Source organism: Urocitellus parryii, chromosome 16, assembly GCF_045843805.1.
Source record: "Urocitellus parryii isolate mUroPar1 chromosome 16, mUroPar1.hap1, whole genome shotgun sequence".
Taxonomy (NCBI): Eukaryota; Metazoa; Chordata; class Mammalia; order Rodentia; family Sciuridae; genus Urocitellus; species Urocitellus parryii.
The window spans coordinates 8,909,949-8,914,699 of NC_135546.1; the positions used below are offsets into that span (position 1 = coordinate 8,909,949).

Here is a 4,751-nt window from a genome sequence, read left to right on the forward strand (position 1 = left end):
GAAAACACATACAGAGTTGAAGAAATAGCTGCTAATTCTGTTACGGGATACAGAATGCACAAAGTGCTTTAAAACATCATCCTGTTGATTCCCTACAGCGGCAGATATTTCCCACCCAGTGCCCTTAATTCTGTCAAGCCTTTTTATGTCTTCTTCACACCCTCCTGTCACTATCTCGCCCCGCTACACCCTTCATTTGTTGATTCCCACCACTGATTTCACCCAAGACAAAGAGTCACGGGGATTCCGAGAGCATCCGATCTATTACACTGATTTGACAGGTAGTAATCATTTTTTTTCCTCCTGCCGAAAAAACTCCTAAAGGAGTTATTCATTCTGTTACTCATTTTAATGATTTTCAATGAATTCCCCATTATTTTGTTTTATTGCATAATTAAATCCTTTACACAGTGCATCTATTAAAATGAGATCGGTGTCAGCAAAACAATGCTTACCTTCTGATATGCGTTGTGTTCTCGCCATGTTTCATTAATGACATTTCAATAATACATTAATTGGTCTTAAGTGATACAGTCACCAGAGTCAAATGGCATGATGGTTTTTCTGAGCTCCAGAAAGATCACTCAAAAAAAAAAAAAAAAAAAAAAAACCTAACATCCTTTAAAAATTTCCTGCAACACTTTTAAATTCAAAAGTAAAAAAGATAGGAAGGAAGAATTTACAGGGGCTATGAGTTGTTGGACCTTTAGAAATAGTCAGCATTTTTCACATTTCTCTTTTCCTTTCATACTATTCCATAAGCGTTTCATCGAGTCCTGTTTCCATACCTTATTCCTTTTAATGAAATGTGGATGCATCTATGGGAGAATAAAAAAAACATTAAGAATTGCAATCAATGGCATTGAGTGGGTATTTGCTCCAACCCAACGACCAGTCTAAGCTCTTCTGTGTGAGTATGTGCTCCACCCTGAATGGAATCTCACTGCAATTTTATTATTATGCCTATTTTAAAAAGAAGAACGTGAAGTAAAAGAGATTAAGTAATTTCTCCAACTTTACCCAATCAAAAAGAGTGGCTCTGTGGACTGTGGATATGGCTCAGAGGTAGAGTGTCTGCCTGGCATGCATGAGGCCCTGGGTTCGATCCCCAGTACCACACATAATAATAATAATAATTTTTTTAAAAAAGAAGAGTGGATCCAGTATCTGACTCCAGAACTTAGATTTCAAACAGCACTTTTCACTGTGTGCCCTGAAAGAGCACAAAAACCTCAATGCCATCCTTCCCTCCATTGATTCTCCCCTCAACCTGGACTAACCACAAAGAAGCAAACACTTGGTATCAATTATCTGAGTTGTATGCCTCCAAATGTTACTTAGAACCAATGCTTCTGAGGCCCTAAGACTATTGTTGAATTACCCTGCCTTGTGTCACACACATCCTTACATGTTCAATGCCATTTCTTTCCCACTAAAATTGTACACTGCCTCAAAATGGTGTCCTTTTTCTGAGATGCAAACAGAGGTTAGTTCTTCTGAAAAAGGTCAAGGCAGTATTCCAGAGAGTGGTGGGCAGGTAGATATGTTATATTGGCATTACCTTGGGGGGGGGGTATTAAAGCATTGACAAAGTAAAATAAGAATTGAAAGAAAACAAAACTCTGACACCTGACATCAACCCTTTACCGTCTCTACTTTATTATTATCATCATCATCATCATCATCATCATCATCATCCTTCTTCCTCCTCCTCCTCCTTCTCCTTGTCCTCTTCTTCTTTTGGCAGAATTTACCTTAGTCCCTTTTGTGCTACAATAACAGAATATCACAGACAAGATCATTTATAATGAACAGAAATTTATTGGTTCACGGTTCTGGAGGCTGAGAAATCTAAGAACAGTTGCCAACATCTGGTGAGAGTTGGAGTCAACTTTTTCATCGCTGTGAGCAAAAGACCTGAAAAGAACAGTGTAGGAGAGGAAAAGTTTGTCTGGGCTTATGGTTTCCGAGGTTCCGTCCATGGTCAGCCAACTGGGTTGCTCTGGGCCCAGGGTGAGGCAGAGCATCATGGCGGAAGTGGAATGGCAGAGGTAAGCAGCTCAGGACAGGGCAACCAGGGAGCAGAGGAGTCTCCAGTCTTCCCTAACGGTGTCCTGCACACACTCAATCGGTTGCTTCTGGTCATGAACAAGAAAGTTCTAGAATAAGCAGATATGCATGGAAAGCTTCTGGTAGAACCTAATAATTTTACAGAGAAATAAACTGGTGCTGAGAGGTCAGACAGCACATCTCAGAATACATAGCCAGTTGAGGAGCAGATTAAGCACCAGAATCTCAAGATTTTCATTCACGATCCTGAGGGCTTAGCCCCCAATCAAGTTTTTTCAGCTTAAGAGAAACCTTACAGGAGAAAGAGGTTCAGAAACACCTGGCTCATTCCACACATTGACATCCACTTGCTCAAGACAATTCTATGCTAGGGCGTTGAAAATAAAAAAAGACTTTTCAGAGCTATTTAAGAATTTAAATAAATGGGAGATTGGAAGAATTGGAGTCAGATAAGTAGGATGACAAATTTCAGTCAATGGTGGACTTCAGGAACCACAGAAGTATACCAAACATCAAACCCATATGAACCATAGCAACCCAAGGTCAAAAGAGACACCGGCATTTAGAAACCATTTCTTCTCCACTGGATGCCAATGCAAAGTTATTAAGAAGCCATTCTTAACTGATCTCATTCTTTCTTGATGATTTCATGACTGGTGATGAAGCTCCCAGTTAGAGGGAGTGATTATATGGAAGACCATGCATTGAATCCTCACCCCCACGTGGAGGAGGGGACAAGCACTCTCCTGGGTGAATTGGCAGACACGGAGTTTAACCTAGGTCTGCCTGATTCCAGAAACTCTCTTTTATTCTTGCCATCCTCAGCCTGATGGGAACCCCTAAGCTACTAGAGCAGGTAGGTGAAGGGCTTCGATGTGGTTTGTTGTGATTTTAGCAAAGCACCTGATGGCCTTCTATAATTGTGTGTTGTTAAAGGGATCAGCAATTATTTGAATGAACCACAGCCAGTGAGTGCCGCTTAACAGATGAATATTGAATTGGAGAGAAGTCTTTAGGACAGTGCCACAAAGCTCTATTTGGGATCGAACGCTCTTGAATGTTTTAATCAATACTTCAGATTAAAATGTAGAATATGCCTCTGGAAAAAAAAAATCTTTGGAACACCTAACTGAGCAAGAAGGCAGAACAATGGTCAACAAGATGAAGTTTCAGAACCAGCTCTGCAGGCACCAACGCTGGGCTAAAACCAACATGGAAACATTTAACAACTACGAAAGGAGATTCTTAACATCTAAGCTTTTAAAAATGCAATTAAACAATGGCAAGAAGGGAAAAGATCAGGTTGAGAGCTATTCCCATTTTTTGGACAAATATTAATGACTCTTATTTCAATACTATCCAAGCTTCCCTTTCAGATTCGGACGGAGCACTTGGGATGCCAACCTGGAGATGAGGCTGGAAGTGGGCATGACTGGAGGGAGATTGTGGATTTTGGCTCTGCCTCTAACAGGACAGATTGGGATCAAGCCATCCAGTCCTGTATTAGAAAGTCACACAAAAGGTGCTGGGTAGCAGGCAAAGAAAAAATAGATACAAATCTATGGTGCATGACAGGAATAAGAGACCTCTGGGCTAGGATGGTGGATTTGGAGCCGTGAGAAGAAGGCAGAACTCTTGAGAATTCAGATTGGCCATTGGGCTTCTATGGGCCATGAGCAGCCATTGACAATAATAGGTAAGCAGATAAATGTGGCCTCCTTCCAATGAAAGGTTACTTATGGACACTGAAATTTGAATTTCATACAATTTTTATTACCTACCATGAAACAGCATTCTTCTTTTGACGTTTTAAAAAATCTTTAAAATGTACAAAGCACTGCTAGCTCACAAGTAATATAAATAAGGCAGCAGACCCTAGTGTACCTATTCCAGTGGCAGGAAATAGTTGCATGAATGAACACATGAAAGAAAGTGATATATTCGGTATTTTAGGGAGCAGGGATGGATAATACCAGAAGCAATAGGAGATGGACTTCAAGAGAAGAAGAGAAAATAATTCTATGGTAACCCAGCGGTTTTAGAATAAATCTAGGAAAAAACATCAAACTATAAAAATTACTAAAGAGTCAGGCACGGTGGGTGGCACACACCTGTAATCCCAGCAGCCTGGGAGGCTGAGGCAGGAGGATCACAAATCCAAAGCCGGCCTCAGCAACTTAGTGAGGCTCTAAGCAACTTAGTGAGACTCTGTCTCAGAATTTAAAAAATGAAAAGGTCTGGGGATGTGGCTCAATGGTTAAGCACACCTAGGTTCAATCCCTGGTACCAAAAAAAGAAAAAAAGTACAAAAGAAAAAAAAAAAAAAACTACAAAGGTAAAGTAGAAGCCAAAAATTGATCCAAATAAATAGGGTCAATTTTCTTCCATAAAATGAGAGGAAGTCATTGCATAACCTATGACATTCCTTGAGGCTGAGGTTAGAGGGGAACATGAGCATTGAACATGTGCACAGGGCAGGCCTTGCAGATTTTCCATGGAAGGATTGGATTTCAGACACACCGTTTTAGTCTGCAACCCCAAAACTTTTTCTCATTCCAGAAGAAGAACTTTCCAATAATAAATAAATAAGTAAGTAAGTAAATAAATAAATAAATACAGATTAAATTTTCTTCCAGAATACTTTGGGTGACCTTAAGGTTAATTTTTAGTTGGAACGCCAA

The 4,751-nt window shown here is 40.1% G+C and overlaps 1 non-coding gene across 1 annotated transcript; it reads left to right on the top strand.

Moving 5' to 3' along the window:
* The first annotated feature begins 1,047 nt into the window (after positions 1-1,047).
* On the top strand, positions 1,048-1,120 carry Trnaa-ggc (transfer RNA alanine (anticodon GGC)). The gene has a single exon. It is a non-coding gene; the product is annotated as a tRNA-Ala (tRNA).
* The last annotated feature ends 3,631 nt before the right edge of the window (positions 1,121-4,751 follow it).